Source organism: Ptychodera flava, chromosome 18, assembly GCF_041260155.1.
Source record: "Ptychodera flava strain L36383 chromosome 18, AS_Pfla_20210202, whole genome shotgun sequence".
In the NCBI taxonomy this organism is placed as follows: Eukaryota; Metazoa; Hemichordata; class Enteropneusta; family Ptychoderidae; genus Ptychodera; species Ptychodera flava.
Window position 1 is genome coordinate 18,478,895 of NC_091945.1, and position 18,513 is coordinate 18,497,407.

Consider the following 18,513-nt stretch of genomic DNA (forward strand, 5'->3'; position numbering starts at 1 on the left):
TTTCTGTGACATGTCCCGTGGCCTTTATTTACACTGCAGCTATCTGTCTGAAGACTGAATCGCAAAATCGCCAATGATTGAATCCACATAGCAATTAAATTTCCATTAGCGAATTTCATTTGAGGTCTCCGAAAAGCGATAACACAGCACGGCCACCATTCTCACGTTGTGGAACTGTAGGTTGCGCGGGGCGCTCCAGAGTCACCAAGTATAGAATGTTTGCGATAACTGGACGGGCTTTTATGTATTGGGGTCGCGTCACTCAACAATGCACTTTGATAATTTGGATAAAGTTTCTTTAACTCTGTTAAAATTCAAAATTTGAGCAAAGTCCTCTGGGATAAAGTATCAGTGAAAATGCGATAATCGGGCATGATCGAAAGTCATATCTTTAAAAGAACTGACGTGTTTTACGGCAGCGCCGATTGATCACCTACGTATATCCTTTATTTTCATCGAGGTTGGTGGGGATTACGGTAGATTACGGAGAAGAAACCATCATATTCGTCAAATCTTGGCAGCTAAGCCTCTTTACAAGAATAACGTAATAATGAGTATGTGATTATACAGCTCATGTTATCAGAATTGACTATCAACAATAGTAAATCTACAACTGCATAAGGTAACAATTTGTAAGGCCGTCAATGTCCTTCAAAAGTCTTGTACGACTCAGTCAATAAAACGAATAATAGAATCTACACCGCCGTGATACTTCTCGAGTAAGTTGATGGTATCTGAGGACTAATTTTTTTAAAAAAATTTCAATTAAGTCTTCACCCAAGAGGTTCCTAATCTCGAGAAATAGATATAAATGACGGTATCGAGTCTTACGCATTTCTCGATATATGTCATTGAATTCACAGCGAGGGATTTTTTTAAAAGATAGGTTTCACAAAAAACTCGTTCAAATTCAGTGTAAGATATGACGGAGGAAAATGAAGATGATCAAGCTTACAGAATCGTTTTCATGATGCGTTTGATGGACTGTCTTGATAGTAAAACGCTCTCCTTGAGATTTTACGCTTTTGTGGTGAATAGAGGTGAGAACATCTTGATGTCTTGCCGATATAGTCAAATAGTACAACAGATTGTGCGACCTGGTATACCAGAGTGCCAAGAAAATTCCTCACATGGTATCCACATTTGGTCATGCGCTTTGCAAAGGTTTAAAGCACTTATTTACTTGCTACATAATGATTTCTGTTTGAAGACGTACATAATATTTGAATCTGAATTTGCGGCTACATTTCAATTTAAAACATTCACAAAGGATAATGATGATAATGATGATGATGATGATGATGATGATAATGTCGTATTTTTGCTTTTAGTTTGGGTTTCCATCAGAATTGTCACATAAGACGGCTGTCTTTTGCTCTTGATTCAGTTTCCGAGGCAACTGTATGTTTTAGAATTTAACAATCCGACCATTGCAAATTTCCGCAAGTTTCCTCATACTTAAGCGAATTCGTTACGTTAGCAAGACTGTAAATTGCTTGCAACGGAAACATGGGCAGGGCCACAGGCCGTACTCGTCCTTTACTAGTGTGTTGCTAAATTCGTCACACTGCAAATAAGAACCGGCAAGAATTCGAATTTTGATCTAGTAGTAGTACATGAGAGAAAAGGAAGCCGATCAGCATTGTTAACCCTTTGAAAGCCAAAGTCAATTTTTATCACCTTTGCAAAGTATGATGCACACGATTTTATTCAGTTCCACGCAACTTTTTTCAGATTTTTTCACAAAATATCAATTAAAAACTAAAGCCAATGAAAATTTGTGTCCTTTGATATAAAATTATCAAAAAATACAGAAAAAAATCTTAAAAATTGGTAAAATGCTCCACTAAAATTTTGGCGGGAAAAATTATAGCTTTCAAAGTGTTAACAACAAGTATCATCTGAAGGGGAAATACACAAGCAGGAACACATGCAAAATTAGTCTCAACTTTGAGACACCACAAAATACCACAAGCAGTAGAACGCAGATCGTGCATCGAGTGTATATCCTGCGCGGCTGTCCTGTTCAGCACAGAAAAGAAAGATATCTGTGAAAGGCCTTTGACTGTTATACTTAGATTCTTATCTAGATCAACGCGGTACATTGAAGACAATGCTCGTTAGTCGGCATGGAAATGATACTTAGCCATTCGTTACGCAAGCCCTGCATTACGAAAGTATCTCTGAAATTAGATCAGATTCTGTGAATGAAGTTTTGGTATGTGGCCTACTTTCTATAATGTGCATATAGTGTGTGTGATCAAGAATGTCATGCCTATCAAACTATCACCCTGACCTAAGTGTGATCAATGTACTTCAGAAGTCAGATCCACTCAGTACAATAAGTTTCCATATACTGAGTCCATGAGAAAATTCGTTACATATCCGAACGAGCTACAATCAGTACGTCACTCCTATTTCAAACTTTCAATAATTAAACCTAAGTATGACCAATGTTTCTCAAATATCCGATCAAATTTCGTGTATTTGGTTTTGGTGTATGGTATGATTAGAATAACTGATAAAAAATTCAATTAACCACTAATCATTGTATCATGCACATTTAACTTTGAATCACATGAATTCACTTGAATATCATCTACGTATCGTATGTGTACTGTCACGACAGAAAAAGGTGGCGAAGTCTGTGATTTTCTTCTTCAAAAAATTTATCAAAAACTATATGATTAAATCTTATCTGACTAAGGGATTAGGTTCCAAATTAACAAGAAGTTACAAAACGATGTAAAGATTATAGTACTTGACTTAGTTTGGACGGCAGAAGAATTCCCCTAAAACAGTCTCCCAACGGCATTGAGTCAAGGTACAAGAAAATTATCCACTCTGCGGCTAATGGCTTGATTAAAGATCTTCTGATTGGAAGCCCAAGTCAACAGAACGAAAATCAAAGTCTACAGACTGAAACCTCAAGTCTATTCAAACTGCCAGTATATTGTCCCAAGTTTATGGACAAAAAAGCCTTTCTGGAAAACACTAACATCACCTAATCACTAAAATAATTATGCAATCTAAGTGAGAACTGACGACTGGCATGTGTTCTAGAAGGCCTTTTATTTATTTATGCAAATTCCAGCGCTAAAACTTATCTACTTGTCGTAAATTTATGACATTGCACGTGACCTTCTAGATTCAGCAACAATCTTCTAATTAACCGGTCAGAGACGGAAAATGACGTCATTAACACAATACCTAAAGTCCGATCAAATTCAGTGCATTCATGTATGACCAATTTACTGTAATTTTGTAGATATGGAAATAAGTTAACTATCGTTACGCCACGTGTGTTAGGCTCTACATATAATATTACCATAAATTCATGATCATAGCTCTATAGGCCTATTCACATAAAATTCCACCGACTAATTCCAGAATAGTACATGTGAGCCAACTTTACTAGTTATGCAAATAACCTGAATCATGATAAGTGCAGTCCCCTAAACTCTAGTCAGACCTGACTGGATGCAAATTTTATACACCGCGGTTCCCAACTTTGTGAGGTACGAGAAGAATAAAGTGTAGTATAACAGATACACATACAGTGTACATACACACGGAAAGACACGCTAATAGGTAAAGGGCTGTGAAATAGCCGCACTATGTGGGATGTGCTCGGACGTCTGACGGAAGGCCGTTATTCAGGCAGTATGATATCGACCGCTCAACGAGATTTGTTGCAATAAAGATGTAATACTTTTTGTTCACATGATTCACAACCTTTAAAGGTATACTGTCACCTGTTCCAATTTTGCCACAGTTACCATGGAAAGAGAAAATCTCACCAATCACAGATACTAAGCGGGTGGCCGCTTTTTAAAAACAGCGCCACAACATGGGTATTTTGAATAGCAAGGAACGCCCCTTTGACCATATATGGGCATATTTAGATTACAGGAGACTGTATACCTTTAATTTCTCTTCAGACATGTGCAGCTTTTATACTCAGAGAGAGAGATTGAGACTATAACTTTTGTTCTATTCTTTTCCCTAAAGTGTGTTGAACTACATAGCATTAACCTTGCAAAAATGTGCAATGCCTACAATATGCAATATTATTATCGACAAATAAATTCTAGACTGGAACAGAATTCGTTTTTCAATAATATAATTGGACTCTATATACATACAGGATGTGTTGACAAGTTTAATGTTATGCATATCAACATGCTTTTAAGAGTGGAACTTGCAACCGCGCATCAACCGTTCATAAAAGGTTTTTTTCTAATCATCACCCAAGGACGTACCAAACATGTGTTTACTCGCGCCAGTAATACATCCGCGACACTTGTGATTGTGAATCGGACGACAAGATGTCCTAACTGAAAATGGCGGCGTTCAATACAAGCACCGAAAGGTTTGTTGATTTTCGAAAGCAAATTTCGCTGGTGCCAGATACAGAATGTTTTTGATATCCATTTTAGGTGTTGTATTCATTAATTTTGAAAAGCTGAACAGAGAAATAGACCATTTGGAACTTTCTGAAACCATTTCTCTTCACAACTGTGTAACAAGATCACTGGTGGACAACAAGCGTGAGAATAAAAGACAAAGTCAACATGGCCGTGCTTAGGAATCAGAACATACACTATTTTTATTCGTAAAACACACAAAAATCGTTTTTAGTGTTACTTTCACAAAAGTCTCACTTATGATCCAAATTAATAAAATCAATACACACAAAGAAAGACATCAGGTGATCGAGTATTTGGAAAGCGTCTTCTGTCAATCTATAGAAATCTTCAGTCAAAAGATGCTATATATGCATTTTACCACGATAGAGAGTTTATATATTTATAGATAGCAATGTCTCTCACTGTACAATTTTTGTATAGCTTTATACTGAAATTTATCGATATGATTTTGTTATTAGTTCTCCTTCTAGCTTGCCAACCTACTCATCAAATATTCCAGACTGCGCTTAGCGGCAGGAAGATAAACACATTCCAAAAAATCGAACTTTACTATGTTTTTTCCTTCCTAATCTAATTTTGTGTCAGTTTTGCAAAAAAGTTTTCATAAAGATTCGTGGCGCCAAAACGATGACGGAGTCGGCTAAGCCGAGACGACACCTTGTTCGGAGACTTGACGGTTGTTGTTCCAGGCAAATAGAAGGGGAGGCTGGAGCGAAGCCGGGGGGTTTTAATGGACGTATCTAGATGCAAAATTACCTAAGGAAAAATCAAAAGGCAAAGTTTATTAGAATCGACATCCGTGGCGAGTTAGTGTATGCCCGAAGACAATCAACAATCAGCGTGTGTCTGCGTGGCGTGATTTCTTGGAATCTCTAGGGCGGGTTTGCTGATTTACAATATACATGGTGGCACACTATTTGCATAAGGTATAACGTCGACGACAAAAAAAAACAAACTGGCGTCTGAACGAGAAAAAAAACAGAACGCCCGACAACATCATCATCATATCTTGTAGGCACATTCACACATCAAGATAATGCCAATCGGCTCTGAAAGGTTGCTCCGGACGTTTGCATCCATGCTGTGTTTTACGGCTCTGCTTACCTATGATTTAAGTGTAACCACTCTCACATATCTCCTCCAAGTAAGCCGTTCATTTCCTGTTGGTCAGGGTAGTTCGACTGTCGTGACATTTCCGAATCAAGAACTTGTAAGAAATAACGCACAAGAAGTTTTTGCAGTTCTGCTCTGTTTTCCGATGAGACTGAAGTATCTGAAAGTAATTATATAACGGATGGAGAGATTATCAGAATATATTCACAGGCCGCTCAAAGTTACATTGATGAGAAAGTATGCTTTATCTATATAAGCGTCTCAACATCCAACATCTCCTAAAAATCCTTTTCAATAATCAAGACCTTGTCACTCTTCCCCATTCTTCCCTCCTTATTAACTTCTCCGTCCTTTTGCATGTCTGTGTGTCTTGTGGCTGTCTGTCTCTCTGCATTATGTCATTGGCCTGTCCCCGTGTCTCTGCCTGTTTATATGCCTTCGTAGACTTATCTGTCCTGCTTACTCATTATTCCCCTCTCTGTCTATTTGTCATTTGTCTCTGCCTCAATCTGTTTTCATGTCTGACTCTGTCTGTCTGTCTGTCTGTCTGTCTCTCCCCTCCCTCCCCCCTTCCCTCCCCCCCTCTCTCTCTCTCTCTCTCTCTCTCTCTCTCTCTCTCTCTCTCTCTCCTCTCTCTCTCTCTCTCCTCTCTCTCTCTCTCTCTCTCTCTCTCTCTCTCTCTCTCTCTCTCTCCTCTCTCTCTCTCTCTCTCTCTCTCTCTCTCTCTCTCTCTCTCTCTCTCAACCAAACCAAATCAACCAAACTCACCCTTATACCATAGTAATATGGCGGTAACTCGAGAAAGCATGGCTTGGCATTATGAATCCGCGGCCGTTAATTTTCAGAAAACCACATAATAGAATGGCTGCATGGTACTCCTAAATTTGATTCGGGAGAACTGACATGAATTTAGAAAATTCCACTCCCTCTTGTTGACAAATATTTTGCCTAATGGTGTGTAGTGTCGTTGCACGTGAACAGTGAGCTACCTTTGGATATGCATTCTCTTATGCAACTTACAGCATGCTACTGATTGTTGTATTCACTGACAGCGAAATGAACTCTGTACCGAGAAAATGCACCAATTTTTTTTTTATTTAGATAATGTCGATGATAGTGAAGTGGTTATGAGAGTATTGAGCAGGTAACTCTGAGAAGCTAAGTATTGAATTTCAAAACTCATAGACTAATAGTATCAGAGAAATTAATGATTGATTGATTGATTTATTTATTTATTCATTCAGATCCAACAGGCGAAAGACCCACTTATAGATTTGGCATATAAACAACTAACTCAAAATATTTGCATGCGCAAACTTCATCATCATTTTAAAAATTGGGATGAGGCCGTCCTAGGACACTTATAAACCAAATTTAATTGGTATAGGACAAAACCTTTTCAGTAGAGCATAGTTTCGCAGAAAATGGAGCAAAAAATTCTCAAATGCATATGCAAATTTCACCATCAAAACTGAATGAGGTCAACTCTGGGAGACATGAAAGCCAAAAAGGTAAAAAACAATAGATATACAAACTGTATATTTCATCAACATTTGAAAGAATCTCAATTAAGTCATTGCCAGACACGCGTATACCAAATATCAAAGCTTTCTGACAAGCAGTTATAGGAAGAAGAATACTTTAATTTTTACGAGAAATGACAGAAATGGTTTTAAAACACACTTTTCAGTGTATATATTTTATCACAAGTTGAAAAAATCGAATTTAAGTCGTACCAAGGAAACCAAATATAGACTGGCGATTTTCAAAAAGCTGTTATTGCAAAAGGTTTACAGACGACGACGTACAAAAATGGTAAGCTCCACGTCGCTGACAGCGGAGCTGAAAAAAGACGGGACAAACATTCGTCCCACTTTCCTAATGCTTTGCTGAGCTGAGGTTTGATCTCTGACGTTGCCAGACATGCCCCTCTTGACGATCGCTTTCGATTTAACAATCTAAGCGAGCATTACCTGACTGTTGTCTTTGACAGTAAAACGGAATTTCTAAAGGCGAACAACAGAAAACACCACTCCGAACACGTTAACGGAAACAGGTGTATGTTTTCATACAATTACTTCCTCTTGTAAAGTTGTCCGCGTACAGCATGTTTTCAACTCTGTCTCTATTGAGTCAAATTGTATGGAGTCACAGCTGCCAACAGGCGTATTTCCAAACAGCGAAGAACGCCGGTTCACTCAAAGTGTCGGAAATCAGTCGGGACTGTAGCCGCCAACAAAGTGAAAAAGGTGTTTTAATTATTCAAAACTGCGGTTACTTGAATATCTCAGCGCAAATGGATCAAGACTGTGTTCCTATGCTGGAATACAGGTAAAAAAAACTTCAGCGCACCGAGTGGCTTTGTTTACTATAATGTGGCATACATGATATTTCTGCACAACGCACCGTTTTAAGAATATTGCCTTTGCCAAATCATGACATTTAAGTTTCTATTCTTCTCAGTGACAGTCAACTTTCAGTCACGAACCGGTGATAATCATGATGAATGAGGCAGCATATTGTGTAGTTCATTCCTCCGTTCGAAAGCCTCAAAGATCAGGGCAGGAAGTGTTTCCAGTGAACAATGCCTTGCGTTTGTTCCGTATTTTCTGCGACATTTACAAGGAATGATGACTTTTCTTTGGCATTGAAAAATCATAATATACGGTTTGGAAACTAACATAAGTCTTAAAAGAATGTGGATTTTAGCGTAACCATCATGATTTTTTTCACACAAGCAGTGTGGCAAATTAGCCTTTTTGAGCTGTTACGTCAATTTTTCAGGTTTTCTGTAATTCGTCATCTTTTTCTCGCCGAGGACGTGTGAATACAAAATGCCAAAAGAACAGATCAGTAGCAATGAAAGTATTTCGGATCTAAATGCCAGAAATTGCTGTAACATTCTTCGCAAACGTTCGCTCTGTAAATGATACCGTCATAAAAGGGTTGGACGTCATAACGTTTAGAAACTATTCCAAAGGGCAAAAAGTTGTGAAATCCAATCTTACAGATCTTCGATTAATCGGTGCAAACGATGGTACAACCTTTACTCTATATTTGACTTTGCGATGGGGAATGTTGTGCGCAGACGACATTTTCTGTTCAATGGTTATAGGTTGGGCAAATGTCGACTGACGTGCAAAAGACAAATCGATATATTGCATCTGCGTTCATGTTTTTCTCGTGCCTTATTGTTCAGCGACATGAATTAAAAACCAAACCAAAGATTCGGATTGTATCGCTATCGCACAATCATAGATGATCCTCCTATTTTACGAACGTTTTCTCCAAGTGCAGCGATTAGCAAGTATTAGTGTTTGATTTTACTCTCTAAGAACCCTGTACTAAAGGAATAAGCTTAGACATATTATTTTATTTCAAGTACACAGTGTCAAGCGAAGATGTATAACTTAGCTTCACCAATTTCTTTCAACGTAAAATGTGATAGTTTAGCAGGAAAGAGCTACAAATACATGTAGTACACCATTTTGCTTGCTGTGGGAGACGCAACGAGATCTTGCCGACTATGGCGTGTCCTCAACAGGATATTTACAGTGAGATATGGAGTCATGCGCCATCTACAGTGTGGGGGACTTCAAAAAATCTCTCGATGTATGTAACGTAAAGGGACCACACTTTCATACAATAAATGATTTATTTCATGGTCGGCAACCGAGTCTAGTGAGATCTCGTTAGACGTTTAATACGCTAATTAACTTAAGGTAGTTCCCACCTCGAAAATGAAAGACTTAAACTTTTGCTCAACCTTTCCTCAAGCAAACTTTCCCGTTCTCTTTCAAAATAAAGAAAAAATTGAGAGACATCGTGCAAATTTTTGTACTAGAGAAACAAATACCCAATATTTACCAATGTTTGAAGTTCAAAATGGCCGCCATCCTTGTGTTATCTCTATAGGAGAAAATAAAATTCCTGATTTTCACAAAACTAAGCCTGTGTAAACTTTGTTTACTCAATAGTTTCAAAATGAGTGCCCACAATTGGTAGGCTAAAGGAATATTGTAAACGTTTGAGAGCTGTTCCCGATGAGCATTTTCTACCTTAAGGAAAGATTAGGGGATTCCATATGAACCTGTCACATTACTTCAACACTGTCATGTGTGATAGCTGTACTCGTCTTCTTATGACTAATTAACAGGAAAAAAATGGGTCAGGGGCTAGACATTCAACGATAATGTCGACAGGATACACACAGAAGTATTTCTGTGAAGTGTCCAGTAACTCTCTCAACAATACGTCAGAATGCCTTCCATGTGCCTAGCGATCCTCTTATTGGATATGCGTACCTATGCCGTGGACTTAGCGAAGATTAATTAGGCTTTACAACTGGCTTCAATGCTTCAGTTTTTCGATCGACGGCATTAATCCTACACGCTTGAAGATAGTAATTTGTAGCGAATGCATATTATTGTGTGGAAAGATTACTCCCTCGGGGTAATGTGCCAGGGAAAAGTGATAAAATTGTGGATCTGAGAATGTTAAGCTTGGACTGATCCGCAGGAAATTATAGTGTAACTATGTGTTGAAAGAGATTTCGTTGCACGGATTGTCAGTAGAATAGATAATGAGGAAGTGACGTAGACACTACCCATCCTCGTCCGGAAATGACGAACAGACAAGCGGATGAAGTAATCAGGGTGTATTCTCACTCGGTTACTTTTGTAAAATAACCAAACAAGTAACTCAGTGCCTTCATTTTAAGAGAAAAACCTTGAAGCATTTTGTCTCAGCCCTAAGTTACTCGAGGCATTAAGGTTGTATGCGCCTCGAAAGTAAAAGCCTTACTTTTGATCAAACTTTCCTGAACGAATCTCTCAACTGGCCCTTCTCTTAACAAATCAACAATAACACGATTGGAACTAATTTGGGATGATTAGATGGTGAGGTTCTGTCAGTATAATCTGCAAATGTAACCTCATCTGCTTTTCTTTTTAAGTTATACACTTGTTTTCATGAGTAATTTGTAATATTGCAACGTTCTGCTATAGGACACCTAACACTTTTGAGAAATTTGAAAAATATAAAGATCCAATTATCCCAAATTAGCTCCAATCGTGTTCCAATAAAAACCGGAGGTCACCGTACAAAGCTTGGAACCAGTAAAATAAATTACCCAACATTGAGCGATATTTGAAATTCAAAATGACCGCCATCCTGAGGTAACTCTATGGGGGAAAAATTAAGTTTTGGATTTTAAGCCGGTGAACGTTTTTTCTTTCTCCAAGAGCTTTAAAATGAGCCCCACAAGTGGTACATCAGAAAAGAATTGTAGAAATTTGAGAGTATGACTATCTGTCTCCGAGGCGCGTTCTACCTTAAATTACAGATACAAACGCTCTATGACGGTTTGGAGCATTTAAGTCCTCATGACGACGGGATTTGTAACTAATAAGACATGATTCGCATATTGAAAAGAATTTTTTTGTCAAACTCTTTAATTACATGATGATTTTTATCAACCCGTCAAAGCGACACTCGAGATTTGCGTAGCGCCTCTTCAAGTCAACGTATTAGACTAGGGTCGCTTTATACAGCCCTTTTCTGGTCTGTACCGTTAAAGCCGTGGGTATCTTCTTCAAAGGAATGACGCACTTAGGAACTTATCCGAGCAAATCGGAAAGCCTCCGTGCCTCAAGAATGTAAAACGCTCCCGGCCTTTGCCAGCTGCATTGAGCAGCTAGGGTTCTCTCCCTGGGGAGTTACACCTTCCACAATTCGACTGACTCTTCAAGCAAGCGCCAAAAACATCAGTGACGTATGAATGGTCGAACGCAGTATGATGTCAGCGGTATCGATATGTTGCTCCATAATTCCCGCAGACGACATCTTGAAGTTCTAAAGGCGGGATTTAATTCTCACGTACCATATTCCACCTACACATTATGACAGAATACATTTCCATTCATTTGCCTTTCAGCGAAGGTCTCTAATAGACGGGAAACTCTCTCGCCAAAACACCGCAGTCGACGTCAAATGAAAATAGAGACTTCTTTAATCTGAAAGGACGGTAATGCACGGTCGAGGGACCGTGTTGTTAGATATGTATTCAAATAGATGACATCGAAGTTGCAGGGTGAAAGGTCACAATATATTATATTTTACTGGTCGATGTCTCCACAAAGCGATTGAACAATGATGTTCATGTTTGCTGCGACTGAACGATCTTCAATATGTCTTCCTGACATGAAAGCTCAAATTTTCAACATTACCCATTTGTGTAAACCTGACTAAGCTATAATTACGTGTTTTTCGATGTACCATTACCTTTTTCAACCATCGATTATAGAGTTTGCGGTGAAAAAAGAACCATTTTATCGCTCTCCCTGGAAAAATCGAAGAAATATAATCTTTAGTTTCCTATTCCTCTTTTACAAACCAAGGACGGAAGAATATATGCCATTCCAGTAAAGACGAATTACAATAAATTGATTTTTCAGCAGCATGTCGACATATAAAATGTGTGAATTATAAACTATGACATCACAAATTAAACTTCATTCTGACCTGACAGTCTGAAAAAACATGCTTTCATAGCTTTGTAAAATGAGGGATAAATCATTAGACATTCCATGGCTGTACGTCGAAATATATGCGCGAGCTCAATTAAAAGTTCTACTGAAACTAATCCTTTCACTTACAGTCAGAGACAACTTGTATACATGCGAAAAATAGTTATGTTACGAAACACTCCAGGGCCCCTTTGAAGCTAACCGGGCCTAGTAAGTCTTCGAAGAGCTAAAGAAATCCTTCCAGGCGCACGCATAAATGCAAACCCACCATCTCAGACAACTGTGCTATAGTCGTCTTAGTCTTTACTGAACAGAGACTACATTACCGAATATTCATCAAAATTTGTCTGTCTGTCAGGCTTGGTCGCTCATTCAAGATATAACACTTTGTTTAAGTTTTGAGAAAATAGCTGGTAGTATGTATGTATGTATGTATGTATGTATGTATGTATGTATGTATGTATGTATGTATGTATGTATGTATGTATGTATGTATGTATGTATGTATGTATGTATGTATGTATGTATGTATGTATATGTGTGTGTGTGTGTATGTATGTATGTATGTATGTATGTATGTATGTATGTATGTATGTATGTATGTATGTATGTATGTATGTATGTATGTATCTATATAGAGAGGGAGGAAGGGAGAGAGAAAGGGGAGGTATTTATGTAGGTAGGTATTTATGTTGACAGGTAGGTATACATAGGTATGCATTTATGCATTGATGGATGGATGGATGAGGACATCGGAAGTAGTTATGCAGTTTTATTACTCGCTTTTTGGATAGTAATGTGTGCTATCTTAGTGAGATATATGTAACATCGCCGTGTAAGATCAAAGTGTCTAACAGACAAGCGTAGGTTCTCGGTAATGCTACAAGACGCTATTAGAGGTATACTGTCACCTGTTCCAATTTTGCCACAGTTACCATAGAAAGAGAAAATCTAACCAATCACAGATTTTAAGCGGGTGGCCGCTTTATAAAAACAGCGCCCTCACATGGGCATTTTGAATACCAAGGAACGCCCCTTTGACCATATATGGGCATATTTAGATTACAGGTGACTGTATACCTGTAAACATGTTTAGGAACTGTTATTTAGTAAGAGAAGAATTACCGTAACATCATCAGAGGGGGATGACTGTATAGGGAATATAAAAACAATATAGTCTAGTGTCTTGACTGCTCTAGCAGTACTGATCGAATACATTAATACCGCCACATGACAAGTTATTCTGAATCTGAGTCTGTTTTTACATGTGATGTCTTTTGATGAATGTTAGTGTTACGTCAAGCTTTTCAAATGGTATAGGATGTCTTGCTATTACTATATGGAAATGCTTAAAATGTTGATGTTGTTCTCCACCTTGAGGCAACATCTTGTTGTCATGGCCAGCAACTTTAGGAATAAAGTGTTCTACTCTAAGAGTTAGAAGCGTAATGCCGAGATATTTGGATAGAAAAGAACCATGAAAGATGTTCGGTATTACTTTTTCAACCTGGAATTCGAACTGTGAAACAATGAAAATAGCGACGCTTCTCAAAGAGCAAATCCACAAAAATTCGATCCATGTCCAACTCAAGAAATGTGGCATGCCTGCCGTTATCTTAACGTTTCGACTCCAGCCTTACAGGATATCTTTAAATACACAATATCTTAAAACTCTCCACCGCCATCTGGAAGACATAATACCATCGGTGAGTCATGAGCATCCGTGGAACTGCCGCCCACAACCTATAGCAGCATGGATCAGTGTTAACTTAAATCTACATTCGTGTCTGCGTGGATATAAGTTCGCCAAGAACGAAGTTGGGCAATACCCATAGGAATTCCTGTAGATTATACAAAAACTGTTTCCCATCTGAAAATATTTTTCAACGATAAGATTTTATACATATATACGCACACGAACACATAATACACGTACACATCATACCATCAGATATTATATATATATATATATATATATATATATATATATATATATATATATATATATATAATATCTGATGGTATGATGTGTACGTGTATTAAGTATTAATATATATATATATTATATATATATATATATTATATATATATATATATATATATATATATATATATATATATATATATATATATATATATATATATATATTTGTCATTTGTCGGAGAGTCATACCTGTCCTCTTTCCGAGTCCAATATGATGAAACTGGTGAAATTTTGGTTTTGAACTTCCACGCTTATCTCCATTATTGTTGTCTTCCGTCTGTCTCCAATAATTGTCAATGGGTGTCGCATGTGTGCATACGATCATAGCTATGAGAGCCACCAAAAGACACAAAGTAGCCGTATGCATTGTATTGTGTTTGCCGCTTGCTTCCCTTAGTCCTTTCGTTCCTCCTCTTTCTGTAAAATATAAAAGTTATCAACATTGGGTTATCTCGCTATGTGAAGGGACAAAAGCCGCAACTCGGCACATTTTAAAGAGGCACTCCCACTTGGTAACATTTTTAAAACACATTTTTTTAATGCCAACGATCGATATTTGACATGGCGACTGCGCGCGGATCGCGAGATATCGATAAAAACATGTCCTCAAAAAAGTTAAAGTTTGAATTCTGGTGGCCCACCTGAATTCAGCTTCCGAACATAGAACGTTCGGCACTGGGGCCATTGTCAACTAAGCTATGGAGTACGAGTCTACGCTGACGCTGCTGTACGCCACAGCAGTACCAATCTCGTCGGTGAGCAGTCATGTCCCATGAGAGAAAGTCGAGTCTTACTGAGTCGGCAAAAAACCCGAAAAACAAAGATTGCTGATTCCACCAGAATTCGCATAGGTGACTATTACAGATAGGTGCGGTCGATACATAGTATGCATAGTGGCCGCTGCGTGGTATGCGCGCATACCACACGCGGCGGCCGCTATGTATCGAACCACGCGTAACTGTGTGGCAGACGACAAAATGTAGTCATCAGAGGCAACTAATATTTTACACGTAAAAACTGATATCTATGTGGTATTGTTTTAAAATTTAATACAACTGATTGAGAATAATGAAAACGACAAAAACAAAGGAGAAGTTTTAAAAAGAATTACCAGAGGTAAAGGCATTGATAATGATGTTGATGTATATAAAGTCATCGCAGTAGGAGGTAAATTAATTGCGTCATTCGAACGTTTTTGGACTCCTTAGAACACAACAACGCACTTTCGGGGGATTTCGTGTCATAACCAGAAACGATCGTAAAACTTCGGGATGTGAAAAATACGCTCGGGAAATGACATGTTTTTATCGATATCTCGCGAACCGCGCGGAGTCGCCACGTCAAATATCGACCGTTGGCATTAAAAAATGTGTTTTAAAAATGTTACCAAGTGGGAGTGCCTCTTTAATTTCGTGACATCAAACAAGTGTAAATGTGAGTAGTACGAGCCTCGCTTATATTATTATAATGAGCCTCTTTAAATGCACTATTCATGTGACGTATGCTGATTTGCATATGAATTGTAGTGCAAATCTACTGCAAGTGCTGTACCGAGTTGTACTGTTTCTTACGTTGCCTTAATAAAATAGCGACCAGGATTGCGAAAAGTCGTCTGCAACGAGCAACAAAACCATCGATCAGAAGATTAGTGCAGGACTGAGTAGAGAAACTGGCGAAAGAAGAATTCAAACAATAAAATAGAATAATATAGAACATGTATAAATACAACAGTTGTAAAATATAATCATCATTATTATCACGATCGTCGTTGTCGTAAGCATCATCATCATTATCGTCGTCAGCTATCGTCTATGTAAATCTACCAATCTATCTCTCTCTCTCTCTCTATCTATCTATCTATCTATCCATCCATCCATCCATCCATCCATCCATCCATCCATCCACTCCACCACCCGCCCACTCACCCACCCACCCACCCACATCCATCCCTCCACCCATCCATCCACCCATTCATACACCCATCCACCTACCAACCTACCTACCTACCTACCTACCTACCTATCTATATATTTATCTATCTATCTATCTATCTATCTATCTATCTATCTATCTATCTATCTATCTATCTATCTATCTATCTATCTAACACAATTCATTTAACGCCTAATATCAAAAGTTGAAATGTTTTTCATCGTATTTTGAAAGTGTTGACAATGGGAGAAGATTTTACGTCCGAGGGTAGTGAGTTCAAAAGAAGAGCTAAAGAGGTTGCCGAGGAGAATGAGCGACGACCGTAGGAAGTCAGATACCGTCTGTACTGGTATGTGCAGAAGACATTTATTGGATGATGAAAGAGTGCGTGATGAAGAACTCGGTGTAATTAAGTTCCTGAACATTTTTCTCGTTGTCTGTGTTAGTTATACTATTTAGACCCAACAATTCATTTCCTCAGATATATGTTGAAGGCAGTATATGGGGTAAACTAAAGGTTTCGAGAGTCACCTGGTGTCTTTAAAGCCACTTTGCAATACCCTTGTGTCCATCATTTTCCAACTGCGTTCACGAAAATGGCACAAAGGAGTAAAAGAAAAACATCTTTTGAGACAGCAGGAAAGCTCTGTTGTTTTTTCCTGCGAGTCAGTTACCAACAACATTGTCACTTATGTTCATCAAATGACAGCAAACCCATTCAGATATCGGTTTACCGTAAAAGTCACGGTGCCTATGATTAGCAATATTGAAATCGGTGAATCATTTTAATAACAAGAAATCGCAGATGTTTTCTCATCATCTCAAGATTGATTTTAGGGAAATTCTCCATCGTTGGGATGAATTTCAATATAAATACCTAAATAATAATCATTGGAGCTTTAGAATAAGAACGCTTTTGTAAGCTTTGCTTTAAGCGTGAATCCTAAAGGCTTCTGTTGCTTTCGTCCGGATAAGTACAATTCCACGACAGTGGTTTTATTAGAACCAAATCTTGACATACACGACCGCCGACGATTTTGAGACTTGTACATTAGACTAGACTGCTAATTATCTCGAAAATGCCTGCGTGAGTATATACGTAAATACAACCAACATAGATAGATAGATAGATAGATAGATAGATAGATAGATAGATAGATAGATAGATAGATAGATAGATAGATAGATAGATAGATAGACAGACAGACACATACATACATACATACATACATACATACATACATACATACATACATACATACATACATACATACATACATACATACATACATACATACATACATACATACATACATACATACATACATACATACATACATACATACATACATACATACATACATACATACATACATACATACATACATACATACATACATACATACATACATACACATTGCTCCATTTAAACACAGATCAATTAAGATAATGATTTTCTTCGTAATGCCGCAAAGAAAGTCTTGACAAAAGTACATTTCTACTTAAAATCTAAGCTTTTCGGTGATAATCAGACTTCGCATTTATTAAGCGATTAACACAAATAAATGCCACCTTTCATTAATTCATTCCATTCTCGTAATATGATTCTTTCAGTCGGATGAAATTCACAGTTATTGAAAAGATATGAGCTAACAACAATATGCAACGATTTTTTTTTCCATACTCCAGTCAGAAACATTCCCGAGGAAAAAAAACGCTTTTTCTCTTCACGATACGTTTTACATTTCATTGCGATGGTAGTGATTTTTTTTTAAAGTCGGTTTCAAAACGGAAAAACAATATGTTACTGGTCCTGTCATTCTTGGACGTTCACAACGCGATACGGATTAATTGCAACTTCACAATGTACTGTCTTCACTGTCTAGGACATATTCTTGACGTTGCTTTGGACAAGAATATGTCCTAGACAGTGAAGACAGTACATTGTGAAGTTACAATTAAACCGTATCGCGTTGTGAACCATCAACATTTAAAAAACGCTACGAGCATTATTGGATTTACATCATTACTATGCATTTTTTTTCAGGAATCTCCTCAAGGAAATATTAAAAAGAAAGTCTGAAACTGTGAGGAAAATTTTAACTTTTGACCATTCGCTTTCAAGATAACGAATACTTATCAGGGATTACACTGTGCAGAGTTTGGGATTACAGGAACAAAAGACAGATATTAGACATTGAAAATGGCCCCTATGGGGAAACTTTAAACTTTCCATTTTCACAAAACATTTCGATGAAAATTTCATTTACATTTTATCTAAAATGAATTGGAATACGCAGTTTATAAGGTGAAAAGGAATCGTATAAAATGTTAGGATCGCGAAAACTGTTTCCATGGCGCATTCTATCCTGAAATATTCACTGTGTACTAATGTTGTGTCCATCAGCATTGACACCAGCGTGACACTCCAAGTGGTGAACACAATATCTATGGCACTTGTCTTCACAGAGTTTTAAAGCGAAATGGACAATTCTTTTTAATTCTTCAGACCAATTTTCGAAAGAAA

At 37.7% G+C, this 18,513-nt stretch overlaps 1 long non-coding RNA gene across 1 annotated transcript in view; it reads right to left on the minus strand.

Annotated features, from left to right (window-relative positions):
• Window positions 1-4,991: 4,991 nt before the first annotated feature.
• Window positions 4,992-18,513, minus strand: part of LOC139117811 (uncharacterized) — a 42,493-nt gene continuing 28,971 nt past the window's right edge. Inside the window, exons 2-4 of the long non-coding RNA XR_011548586.1 lie at window positions 14,244-14,471; window positions 5,535-5,703; window positions 4,992-5,186 (exon numbers count right to left, since the gene is read on the minus strand). This is a non-coding gene — a long non-coding RNA (uncharacterized lncRNA). The remainder of the gene's footprint in view (window positions 5,187-5,534; window positions 5,704-14,243; window positions 14,472-18,513) is intronic.